At 43.4% G+C, this 13,682-nt stretch overlaps 1 protein-coding gene across 4 annotated transcripts in view; it reads left to right on the forward strand.

Moving 5' to 3' along the window:
• RAI2 (retinoic acid induced 2) overlaps positions 1-13,682 on the forward strand; it is a 44,200-nt gene that overhangs the window by 5,267 nt on the left and 25,251 nt on the right. The window contains exon 1 of one of the 4 annotated variants that reach the window (XM_033053056.2): positions 10,118-10,297. The exons of the other annotated variants lie outside the window; for them this stretch is intronic. The gene's annotated coding sequence lies outside the window, so the exon portion shown is untranslated. Of the gene's footprint in view, positions 1-10,117; positions 10,298-13,682 lie in introns of those variants that run through there. 4 annotated transcript variants of the gene reach the window in all.

Below are 13,682 nucleotides of genomic sequence, written 5' to 3' on the forward strand. Positions count from 1 at the left end.
AAGAGGTGGAAGTGCAGTGACCACCAGGAGGGCCAAGAGGGCAATGATTCTTGCCTGCCCTGGCAGTCAGTGTGCTCCTCATAGCAAAGCCAGGCTATTTGGAGGAGTGCAGGTCTTTCAGTCCAGGAAAAAATAATTTGTTAATGGCCAGAGAATAATCACTTTACTCCAAAAATCCTCTCCAGCTGCATTGCACCAACTGTTCTTTATCAGTCTCTGAATCCTTAATGACAGTAGCAGCTAATTTCTCTTTCTGTGTTTTTTTCTAGCTGCAATGTCCTATTTTCTCTGAGTTTATTGAGAAAATAATAGAAGTCATTACATAGCTACTTGTCACCTTTCAGAGACTAAAACTCCCTGCCTGAATGGCCAAGTTAGTTACTTGGTGACTGACTCAGACAATAGCAACTTTTTGTAGCTCATCAGTTGTTAATCTTTGCCTAGTGGATAAACTAATTAACTAGAGGAGTGCTACTAAAATTCTAGTCTGTGATTATCAGAATATGGTGAATAAACTGTTCACAAACAGTGTGACAAAGGCACATGTACATTCTGTTCCATATAAGCAAAAAAATCAAGAAACAAAGGGTTAGAAGTGACAAAGTGAGAAATGTGAAGTCATTATGTTTATTTTCTTTTAAATTTGATTGTCTTTGAAGTTTATATGCCAGTATTGCAGAAAATGGTCCTTGGTTAAAAGAAAACTATTAGGTGTTCCTGCCAGTATATCTATAATAATTACGTTAAAGAAAAGGTAGTGAGTAGCATTGGAATAGATGGGCAATGAGAATGGAATACACAGAAAATAAAGTGAAATGTGAAGTATTTTTGTGTTTGCATGATACACATCTTCCTGGTTGTTGGTGATGGATCACTTGCTGTAGAGCTGTATCTACACAAGGCCACTGCAAAGCAAACAGGAAGGGCAACACATTGTTTTTTAATCAGCATTTTCTTAACCAAGAAGTCAGGCATCACTGTCTGAATAATGGATGCCTTCATCTCCAGTGTTGGTGATGGGACTGGAGATCAGAGGCAGCTTTCAGCCAGGAGGTCTGCCCTGCAGAAAGGTGAGGGAAGAGGATTTCTGACAAAGCCAAGCCTGCTCTGCAGGGCTGTGGGATGCTGAGGGGAGGCCCGAAGGGAGTAGGAACATACAGACAGATCCTAGAAGAAGGACCACACAGACGCCTTTCTGTTCTCGTGTGACATGCTTGTAATTCATCTCTGGTCCCTGGGGGGTGGATGGAGTTACCTCTTGCCTTTTCATGTCTGGAGAAACCATGTATACTTAGGGTGGATTCACAAAGCTTCTGTGACAGAAGAAACTGGGCTCTGTATTGGAGCTGTGCTGCCCTGTGTGTGCAGGATACATCAAGGGGTGTCCTTCTCTCACAGGACTGATGGTGCCAAGCTCAGTATCGCACATCTCCCCACACCCTTGTGCCTAAGCTTGTGTTCATTTTGCAGAAAACTGCTTGACCACGCTCCAGTTGCACTACAACCAAAATAATATTGGTAGGTGGAAGAAAACAGATGCAAGGAATTTACTTCCCCACTCACCGAGGAAATGCATCTGCCTTTGGTTTGGGTTTGATGTTTAGATGGTTTTTTAGATGCTTGTGTAACAGCTGTGTTTAGCTGTAAAATCATCACTTCTGTTTTAGGATACATTTTGGCCATCACCACAGCTTTCTGTCCTCTAAAGGAGGGTATTAAATTGATGGGGGTAGCCATCAGTTGGATGCCATGAGTGCTATGGATGCCATAAGTGCTACAGACAGGAAAATGGACACAACATAAGGCTGTGTGCCATGAATCCCCACATTCATAGCATGTAACCTCAGAGCTGTGCAGTGGCTGTCCTGGAGGGACCTAGCACAGCCTCCCACCAGAAATGATTAGGTCAGGAGAAAAGGTGGATGCCCTTGATCACAAACAGGCTACAGACATCTTAGACTCACTTTGGTTACTAGAAAGGTTGGTCAACACTCTTACTTTGTATTTGCTTTGTGGTGGGACTGAAGAGCTCTTTGCTTTGCAGCATAAAGACACAAATATTTTAGGACCTGATAATTCTGATTTTCTTGAGAAGAGGTGCCCCCCATTTCCAAGGATCTGAGGTTCTCAATTGAGTAACCTTTTATCTTTAAGAAGGAAGGAGGTGTTTTTATTAGAGTTTCCTGTTTTGAACTCTTTAGTTAGAGGGTATGAAGTGGTCAGAGGAGGGAGACTTATCATTTAGATCAGGGTTGTCTCTTTGTATTTTCTTATTTGTATTCATAATACTCATATATAAATTATTTTCATGTATGTGCACATATATATTTTGAATTGTGCCATTTTCCCCAGTTCTGTTTAAGGCTGCTACTTGAAGGAAATCTAAATAAGTTTTCCTGTCAAGAATGGTTTAGATTTAGCTGGCCCTGCCTGGGGCTGAGGGATGGGTTAGGACACTTCTCAAGGTCCTTTTCTGGACCCCTTCTGTGATTCTAGGCAGTTACTCAAAAAAACAGCTTCATAGTAGATTGTGCTGGTTCATAGCTGATTATGCTGAAAGGGTTTTGCTATAGCATTTAATGTGGTTATTTGTTTGAAAAGGAAATAATAGGTAATTGTAGCATAGTTACTGCTGCTGCATTGGACACATGTTTCTTTAAAGAGGAAAACAACTGATGTTACATTTTTAGACCAGCATCATGATATGGCTGTGATTAATTTTTCCAGGAGCTTTGTGTTTTTTATATCTGCTTAAGTGTATTAACATTTTAAAAGGTCAAAGGTAAGCTTTAAAATGGATGCCAAATGAAGATGGATGGGAGGAAAATGACATTTACTTCTTGTTACTGCACATTGTTTGAATTTGACCAAAGGCAAAAACAAAACAAAGAAAAACCCTCCCCCCCATATCTACGCACGCACGCATGTGTGCATGCATGGACAGACAGCCATGTTCCCACCACCTGCCCTCCCTCCACACCTGGTCTGGCAAAATCTTATTCATCAAGTCTGATTAATCATGATAATCGTCATTATTATCCTAACGAAATCAACAGTCCAGTGTATTCACTTCTAGACAGCCCTTGTATTCTTTTCCAAAGTATATAGTTTAACTAGTGTGAGTGGACTCTGTAAATAAAAGTAGCTAAAATATAAATATTAGGAAAACATGGCTAATGAGAGCTCTGAGCACATTATCATTTCCTGCCCTTGCTATGTTTGAGATGATGATTTCATCAGGGAAAGGACTGGACCCTCATCTCTATTTATGCAGTTCCTTGCACACCGAGTCCCAATGAAAGCCGAGAATAAAATGGGGTGGGAACGATGCCTTTGCTTCCAGTGGGAATGGTGGCCAGTCCCAGCCGAAGGCAGGGCTTTAGCAGAGCTGCTCTGTGACCACGCCCGTCTGCAACAACTTTGGGTTTGGACCAAGAGGCATAGCTGGAGGGAAGGACCAGATCGGTTTGTGCCCATCATTTCCACTCTCACCCTTAAATGATGGTGGGTGGCCGTGCTGCTGATGTGCCCTGTGCCTCAGGAATCTCAGCCACTCTCTTGTGAAAGGCACCCAGCCTGTTTTTGTGGATGCTGTTGAACAAGACAGATTCGCTCCTCTCACTTGATGACATCTGCCAATATGAGGGGGGTTTAAAACAAGGGAGAAAAGCATCTAAATGTCTTCAAATCCTTATTCCTGCTGATGGCTCATCAGGGAGACGTCAGACTGCATCCTGTGTCAGCCTGGGACACTCAGTCCCATGCTGTATCCCAGAGCACACCCCAACATGAGGCTGTGAAGAATCACCCAGTGCCAGCTTGGCTGAGCCGCGTGTAACCAAGAAAAGGCAGCGCTGCTGTTGCCATGCCCACATCTACCTGCAGCCCTTGGCTCCCTGGGCAGGGCGGCTGCCGAGAGCAGAGCATGGGGGAAGAGAAGGGAGAAAGGTACAGCACTCAGCCCTGCTCCTGCACAACAGCATGAGGTGTGTCCAAGGCTGGGAAAAGGGATAGTCAAATCTTCTCCTTCCTCCCCAAGAAACAGCAAGCTCTCCTAAGAATCCTTTCCTGGGTGTTGAAAATGTTTGTCTGACACAAAAAAAAAAAAAAGGAAAAATGACAGTTGTTCCTATGGTTTGTTCCAGTGTGAAAATGTATTTTTCATTTCAAACTGAATGGATTCTGAGTTGAATCTGAGTAGAACAAACGAGACAGTTTTATTTTTTCATTTTACCAAAATTGTTTTTAAATCACTCAATCCAAATACTTCTTTTTAATTTTTTTTACCCCAGCCATGCCACTATAGCAAACAATTCCATTATTTGCATAGCTCTAATTGCAGTGATTAAACAAACACAGCAAACTCTGACCCTTTGCAGAGCCTCATCACAGCCCCACAGCCAGCTTGGTCTGTATTTTGTCAGCAGAGAGGGAGATGTGGCTTTGTGTAGACTGAAAATAAATTACGGACTTTCTGGTATTTTTTTCCCCCTCCAAACTGATACACTATCAGTTTGGAGAATGAATAATTTTACCTCTTCTGCTGCTAGTGGGCTGAGAGATATCTCCCTATTGTGAACCTGGTACAGTTTAAAAAGCATTTGGATTTTCAGTGCTTTGTTCGCATGTCACGCATAAGTTGCAACCTCTGTTGCTGTTATTAGAATAATGTGCAGGGTTGCTACTCTGTTAGTAATACCCCTATTAACATAAAGGAAAGAGACAAATATCTACATCTGTTTGGAGGCTTTTTTCTGTGAAGGTGGTGGATACCTGAAGATGGGGTTAAGGAAAATTTTATCTGCCTCCAGTTCCATCAGATAGGAACAAACAATTATTTGGACATTTTTTAATGACATTTATTTATAGCAGGTAGCGCATAGGCAGCTGCTATTTCTCAGCGTGCTGGAAGAATGTTCTCCAGATGGTGCTTGCTGTTTATGCTTTTATTCACTTCGCTTGAACACAGCAGCACTCTACACAAAACATGGAGAATTGGAAAATAAAAACAATTATGTTTTTACAAAGCGCCATGTGATTTGCAGAAATGTCTGAGTTGACTGATGAGCCGTGCGCGGGGCAGCGGGGGGGATCACGCCTGTCACAGGAGCCCCGAGCCCCGCACGGGGCACCGGCGTCACCCCCGCTGCAGCAGCACACCCTGCTCTCCCAAAAGGTGCCTTTGAGCACAGCTGCTAATCCTTCCCTCTGTGTCCGTGCCTCTCCTGCCTCCCTTTTCCTGCACAGGCTGAATGCAGGAAAAGCTGTTATTTTAAAGGCAATATTTTTGTTGGGTTTTCTGTGGCTGTGCAGCCCCAAGGTGGGAGAGACGCGAGACAAAGCATTTCATAAACCTCGCCTTGCCATCATGTTCTTTTAGCTCCTAATCTCACTGAAAAGTATTGAGGCCTTTGGCTGGTCCACCTGAAACCAACAGCTAAAGCCAAGACTGATGCCCAAAGGGAGCAGCGTGCTCCATGATTTCTGTTGGTTGCAGTGGTGAAGATCGATATCCAAATGGTTGGCATGCTCCTGCAGGCTTTTGTTGTGCAGCTTCTGCAGGACTACTCACACAAAACATTCTCAAAGTGGAAGCTTTAAATAAAAGGCTCTGGAATCTGGGTTTTTTTTCATGAAAAACCTTGGGAAAATTGGGAAAATAACTGAATTGTTTAAGTTTCTTTAAAAAAAAAACCCTAACAAACTAGCCAAAAAAACAAACAAACAAACAAAAAAAACCCAAACAAAAAAACCAAACCCAGGCAATCGTAAAAATAGATATTGACAAACAGAAAAAAAGGTATTTTTATTTTTTTTATAAATATATCTTAATGTATGGGTAAAAGAAATAAGTATTTCTCACTTTTACTGAAAAAAACCAAGAAAATGACAATCCCACAGCGCTTCAGGGCAGGTTTTCAAATACCAAAAAACATGCCAATTTTAAACTTTGGAGCAGGACACAATTATTATTTCTTTGAGAACAGGAGCCTTTAGATTCCTTCGAAATCTAGTTTAAAGCCAGCAATACTTCTAGTGAAATTAAATTTCAAGAAATTAATGTGTGAACAGCTCAACTGGTTTTGGGGTTTTCTCTGGTAAATGGGCAGTGCTGCACAGTGCTTCAATTCCTCTCCCTTGCCCGTTACCCAAGAGACAGCCCTTTCCCAAGCAGAATTCTTGCTACATCAGCTCCATGCTGTTTATCCTCTGTTGCTCCCTTGGCAGTTATTATTTCTTAATGTGTTAATTGTAGTTCCTGGACCCTTGTGTGTGAGGGTGTGTAATGCTCATGGTAATGATGCCGACACGTTCTCTAGTTCCTGGAATCGCGGAGCAAAAAACTGAAATATGGTTTGGGCAAAGAACATCCAGTAAGAGAAGTCAATTAGAAGAATTCAAATAGCATGACAAGAATAAAGTGGGTAATGGGGAAGAGTAGGCGTTGGGTTGGGGTGGGGGTTTTTTTGGCTTTTTCAGTTATTATTCCTTCTGTGGCACCGGCTTTGTGTGATATATATATTTTTTAATTAAAACGTGAATTATGTCACTTGCTTTCCACCTTTTAACAGTATTTCACAGTAAATTTCATTCCTAATAGCAAGTAGTCAGGGGTAAGGAATGACTTTGCTGAGTGATGGGGATTGTTAATTATTAAAAAGAGACCTATGGATTTGAAACAAATTAGACCTCATTAAGCCTAGGTCTGTTTCCACATAGACCAGACCAGCAGACATGAAAAAGCCCATCTAGGAGCATGAAAAATCCCGCTTTTTAACTGACACGTCCCTAGTAGCGATGCTTCTGGGCTGGCGTGGGGTGCATTTACTTGTTTGGTTTGTGCCAGAGATCCCTGGTCTCTGATCTCAGTTCAAAACCTGTGACTCTCTTGGACCTTTCCCATTTCCCTTCCACTTCTCCCATCACCCCCAGCCACCCCAGCCCACCTACACACAGAAGTCCCACCTCACTCTGGAGCTGCAGCCCACCTGGCTGGGAAGCCAGTGCCTGGACAATGTTGGAGTGGACCATATGGGTTGTTCCAGGTCTAGTGAAAGGAGAAACACAGGAAAAGTCCTTTTCTCTTCCTTGATTTTGGAGAGGAGGATCTTGACCATAGAGTTCTCTCCATGGCTAGGCTGGCAAACCCTGTAGGATACATTTATTTGTTCTCATTTACAGAGGCAGGGTTTTTTTGTTTGTCTGGATTTATTTTGCTCTCCAACTCATCAGTGACTTAAGTGACTTAGAGTTTTTCCATGGGACTTCAGCAAAAATCCAAAGGGCTGAAGTGATTGTTGAAGTCTACCCTCAAACCTATGTAACCTTGCCATGTTTTGAGCTGCTTTTTTGAAACTTCTTGAAGGCAACGGGTGAGTACATCTGCAGGTGAATCCTAATAAGGAGAGTGAAAGGTGGCCTTAAATGATTGTTTTAATGTGTGTTCACAGGCATGTCATGTATGGCCTTTGCTGCCTGCCTGAGACATCCCCCAAATCTTCTCTGGCATTACAGGCAGTGACACACTCATATCAGGAGAAGAAACGCCCATTCTGCTGGCTAGAAATCAGCAATAACATTTTGACATCTGTGCAACAGTTTAAAATGAATTATTCAGCACATAGATCGTGCTGTTGGAGCAGCCAGCACATCTCTGCCCATTTACTACTGTCAGTCCGTGGTGGAGATACCATTGATGCCAGTGAGAGCTGAGCACATGGGCTGGGGGTAGGTTTTGGCCCATAGCCTGAAACAGCATTTGACAGCACCCCTGCAGAACATGATAGGAATAATCTGCTTTGCCACCAGCAAAAGACTGAAAGACAATGCCAGTCTGTTTCTTCTCTTATAGTATTTTGAACACATGCAGATCTTAAAATCTTAAGATTTAAAGAAAATATCTTAATATCTTAAGAATTAAAGCAATAATTAATTGTTTGACTGTTTGAGTTTTCCTTTAAAGAGTGAGACTGGCATGTAATTTTGATTAAATCAATGTATTGCATATGACTCTACAGAAGCCCTGGGCATCGCTTGCCTGCTGGGAGTGGAGCCTGAGCACAAACTGGCAGCAGGTCCAGGCCAGTCTTCAGCTTCTGCCAACTTGGGGAGTTAGAGTGAAGCAGTATCTAATCCCTGTCAGCAAAGAAAATTCATAAGATTCACAATGTCAGCAGCATCTGATTTGGAAAAATAAGCTGAAGTTCTGTAAGAACACACTTTGGGGAACTGGGAGAAAACAGGTAACTAAACACCAGCATACCCCTTCCCTGCTCAAGACAAGGCATTGAGGAGAGAAAGTGGACATTTACCTTGTGCTTAACTTTCTAATTCAGCAAGGTCATATGAATTAAAGCAGTGTATGTGTTGTGAGAGTCCAACATCTGTTATTTCATAGGATGGCTGTTCCCTGTAGCTGCATTTTTAAAAATAAAATGCAGAACACAGCATGGAAATGTTCTGTGCTGTGAGTTACTGTCCTTTCCTTGCCCTTCTTTAAGGACTACATTGTAGCTGTCCACTGATGCTTATCTCACAGGTGAAAATTCAGGAGCACTCAGACAGCACTGCAGTGTGCAGCAATATCATCTGCCCATCGTTGTCCATGTTTTTCAGGTAGCTAGCTAAAAATACCTCAATTTCTACCTGCTCTTCCATTTATGTGTAAGAAGTAATAATCTACTGTGGAAAGAGTCAGTGCTGTACATGAGAAGGCACAACATATCCATGTAACTGTAAAACAAATAGCTGGTATAATTAAACCCTTATGTCCCCTGAAGTCAGTAGAATTTAAGCACATCGTTAAGTCTTGCTTGCAGTAAGGGTATATATCCTCTGATAGGAACACTGTAGTTGTAAGGTTTTTGAACCCCTGTGTGTGCATAGCTTTGTTTTGAGAATCCCCAAGAGCTTGGCAATTATCTGGAAGACGTGGGATTGTGCTGTGTAGCACGCAGCAGTGCTGGATGCTCAGGTCGGTGCTGCAGCAGGAGGTGGCACCTGGCTCCCTCAGCCGGTCCTTGATGGGAGCAGTTCTGCAGCTGGAGCTGGGTGTGAGCTGGGGTGTGCAGCCCTGTGTGGGGACATTTTTGTAGGGACTAAAGTCTGTTCTGGCTTTTGTAGGGCTGCCGTCACCAAAGTGTCTGAATCTTGTTGCTGTCTTTGATCTGCTCACCATCACTGCTCCCCTGGGACAGGAGGATGTTGTCCCACTTGGACAGGGAGTAAGAGGCACAGAGAGATGTCAAACCTTATTTTAATGGTTATTTTTGTGTCAGCATATGTGGAAACATCTCTGGGGGAGGGTTGCAGACCTCCTGTCTGCATAGTTTGGACCCTGTCTGCTGTTACAAACTTGATCCAGCGTGGCACTGTGTGTGGAAAGCTCATGAATGGGGTGTTCATCTCCCCCGTGTCATAGCAGAATTCAAGGATGTGCCTTGCTGGGCTAGTGGGGGAAGAGGGGAATGTGCAGTCCAGAAAAACAAGGAGTGGGTTAAATATCTCAAGTAATGTATGTATGAGGGTGAAGAAGGCTAACTGGATTTATTGCCACTTGATTGGAAGGATGTGTGTAGCCTGTGTGCATCCATTAATTAGTGATGCAGTTGCTTCATGCTGGTACCAATAAAACCTTAATAGTACATGATACCAGCCTGTGATTGCTTCCTTTTTTCCACATCCCCTTTTGAGGATGTGTGTATATCAGTGCAGCTGTGCACTGTGTACAGTGTGGATGTGCTGTGGCTGCCTGCACAAGAAAAGGACAGTAAAATAATTCAGCAGGTTATTACCTCTCATGTGATTTTTCCAAGTGTTTATAAAAGGATCTTTGATATCCAGCAATCTCTAATGTGCACAAAATAACCAGTGTTGTTTTCTTTCCTTTTCCTGAGACATATTAATTCTTAAAATGGCTCCTGAGCAGGCTTTCCTAGGTACGTGTAGCAACTGCAGCCTGATGGTTTAGCAACAACAACAACAACGAAAAAGGCTCTCCCCAGTTTCCTTTATATGCACATTGTGCAGCTTTTTAAGCAGTGCATCCAACACTGCTGGCTGGAAATTTCCAGGCCCATTTCCTCCTGCCTGGTGCATGCTCATAAAGCAAGATTGTCTGTATGGTCTGTAGCTGCAGTACTGCAGAAAGTCAATAAAGAGCTGACCATCTCACCTCTATCAAAAGCAGTTGAGAAGCCCTGCCTCATCTGCCTTATTAAAACTGCACTTGACTCCCGCAGAGAAACCTAGTTGGAAACCTTGAAGAGGAGGGATAAAAAAGGAGTCTGAAATTACAGTGAGTATTCTACAGCTAGGTCTTGCAGTAAGGTTAAAGAGTGCATATTGTGAAATAAACCAAAAAGGCAGTTTCATTAAAAAAGGGAAAATGCCTGAATTTAATGCAGTGAACTTCTGACTTTCCCACCTGCACTACAGCACAGAGATACGATTAGTTATTGCAACCATGAGGAGATTTAACTAGCTCCCTAATGGATTTGTATTTTGAATTTAAATATGTATATGCCTAACTATGCATGCGTGTTTATGCCTATATATGCATTTGTGCAGGATAAGGCATGATGTAGAAATAGATGCAAGTAGAACTTGTAATGCTACATGTATGTGTGTTTGAAAGGATGTTTGGGGTTTTTCTCCTTTCCTTTATATAACAGTAATTGATTAAATGTTTGCCAAGCTTTTAGTAGTATCTGCTGGGAATCATCACCCTCACCTTCCCCAGGCGTGGCAGCTTTTTTTCACCTTGAAATGAAAAAAGAGAGAACTTGAACAGAAAGATCATTGCTTTAGCTTAATATTGTAAGATTTCAGAGATTGAATTTTCTGATAGTAATGAAATGAACCCTGAGTTGTGCCATGAATTTGATTGCAGTTAATTTGATTTTTGAGATGCTCAACAAAGCTTGCCCATTAGCTTTAACCTCACATACATAGGATTTGTACAAACTGGTATTTTTATGTATATATGGGTAGAGATAACATGGAAATCTCTCTCTGGTGGTTTGGTTGCTTGTAACAATTACTGTCACTGAGTACTTACTACTGCTAGAGCTGTTGGAAGTAGTATCCATTGAGTTGATGACCAGTAATCCCACTATGTTTATTGCTTTCATGGTGCAGGGATAGTTTTCCTTTTCACAAGGAAAATACAGCTGAGCATCTCAGCCAGGAGACACACGCAGACTCCATCCTGCAGTTTTTTCCAGTTCTCACTGATCTTAATGAGCCTAGTCATATGAATAGCAGTAACTCTTGTCAGAAAGGCATTTTTTTGGCTGAAACTCTCAATTTCTGTTTATGTGATTTACCTCCTCAGACTTCAAAGTGAATGTGCTCTTCTTGCTAGTATTTGCCAAGAGGCAGCAACCGTGGGGTGGGGGTATTTATTCCCCAAGGTGGTCCCAAAGTCTGGCCTGTTCTCCTTACATGATTTATTCTCAATCAGCAGTTGATAAGATGGTGGGAGATGGCCTTTTATATATATGTGTATATAAATAATACCAACCACAGATAAGAAACTATTTGGTGATGTCAGAAAACTAAAGGCATAAGGCTACAGATAGCTGGAATTGTGTTACGGAGTAGATCGTGTGTGGGAAAAACAGGAGGGGAATTCTGCTGCTGGCAGAAGATTGGTCGCTATAGGGAAAAAAATACAGAGGGTGCAGTTTCCAGAACAGGGGAGAAACAAGACCAGGGAGGGAAGAGATGAATGACAGGGGCACACAAGTTGGGAGTGGTGCCGAAAGTTCTCCAGGCAATGGGCAAAGGGTTGAGCTGCCAAGGAGATTACTGCCATGAGCTGCTCCTGGGAGGTCCTGTGAGCAGGGGGGTGCAAAGTCTCAACAGAAGTCAGGGGATATATGACTTTGTGATGTGTGGAAGGGAAACTGCCCATAGATGGAAAAAGGGTTGGACACAGGACTGGAAAGGAGGCGTTTCGTCTGGATCTGTGCCACCAAAGTACACGTCAGGCACTTCTGGAGCCAGGAACCAGGCTGTCTCCTTCCAGCTCCATCACCCTCAGCAAACCTGCTGGAGGTTCATTTCCTGGCCCCAGCACAGGCCTGGGACAGCCCTGCTCCTCACTTGGGTGCTTCTGTGTCCCGTGGAGGGCTCCTGGAGGGCCTGGTTGGCTGCTACAAAGCCAGGGCGTGTGACCGTCCCCTCCTGTCCACCTGAAATAATCTGGCCTGGGTGAAGCGGAGCACTCACGCCAGGGCTGATCTGAGAGGCCCCCAGTTTGGCAGGTGAGGGCCAGGTACCAGGCTGTGCCTTTGCAGGGAGCAGCCGTCCTTCTGCAGGATGCTGGCATGCCCACACCTCTGCAGCATCCTCTCGGATCCTGCCAAGTCACAGTCCAGCAGTCTCCCTTGCTGACTACACAACAAGGAGAGGTTTTGTAGTTTGTAACTTACTACTTTATAAGATTTTGGTTGTTTCTTAAATTCTCTTTCCTCCATTCTGCTTTTGGTGGCTGTCTGAAAGCAATGTGTGCAATTATTTTGGTCAGAATTAGGCAAACCTGTTCAACAGCAGAGGAAAGGGTGGGGGGAAACATTAAAGAGAAAGCACTGATTACTTCCCCAGAGAGTCCCATAATACCAAATTCAGCACAGAAAATCGAGGGAGGGGGCAGAAACCTCTTTCTCTTCAGGGGGCATTGAAACATGGTGCCCTGGAAATGCTCAGGTAACAGAGACGATTAAAGCATCCTCTTGGCATGGACCTGCCCATTCATGCTGACTGTTTTGCCTCAAGTGTTGTATCCTCCATAAGAATCTGTGTCCATGGGCTCCTGGCTACCAGCCTGCACCTGGTGCAGTGGAGATCTGCATGTTCCCCGAGGGACATGGGCTGAGGCTGGGAGCAACATGGATCCCCACCAAAAAGGATGATACAGCCTCCAGACTGCCACAAAGTTAGACTAATTCAGAGGCAGCATGTACGATGTCTCTCAGCCAATGCTAGCCAGAAAGGAAACAATTTTACACATCAGCAATTTTTTATGATTAATAATATTATCCTGCCTTAATTGAAAAATGGGCTGGTGCCCTCAAGAAGAAATTAAGCTGCAGGAATTAGTATGTAACCTCTTTATGATGAATGTGTATTTTTACACACTGCATATTACTGACAGTGCTTTTAGAAAGAATCGTGCCGCGTATTGTAATAAAAAATTGTCCTGCACTGTTTGTAGTTGCGTGGCACCATTCTGTCTGGCTGACTTGGCTTTAAGAGCTTGAACGCTTGGGAAGAAGCAGTGTGAGGATGCTGAAACCCTTTTAAAGGGAATTTATGTACAAACAGGAGGATGATGTGTAGACTCCGAGCTCTGCTATCAGTTGTTATTGCTGAGAGATATTCCCAGGGAGTCGATGCCAGACGGAGCATTAGCCATTGCTGGCCTCAGTGCCTTCGTGGGAAGTCAGTCATAAAGTCGGTGAGGGCTCCTGTTTGTGGGATTTTTAAACACCAGTGAATCATTTTACGTAATAAAGCAGTTGTCATTGGGTGAGTTTGTGTAAAGGTCTTTGTGAACCACTTTCTACCAAAACAAAGCTTCAGAAGGAGAGACAGGCAGTGCCGAAGGACAGGGAGATTTGTCATGCCGAGAACAGAGCTAGCAGCTCTGCTGTGCTGAGGTTTGCCAGGCACCCAGC

Source organism: Catharus ustulatus, chromosome 2 (genome assembly GCF_009819885.2).
Source record: "Catharus ustulatus isolate bCatUst1 chromosome 2, bCatUst1.pri.v2, whole genome shotgun sequence".
In the NCBI taxonomy this organism is placed as follows: Eukaryota; Metazoa; Chordata; class Aves; order Passeriformes; family Turdidae; genus Catharus; species Catharus ustulatus.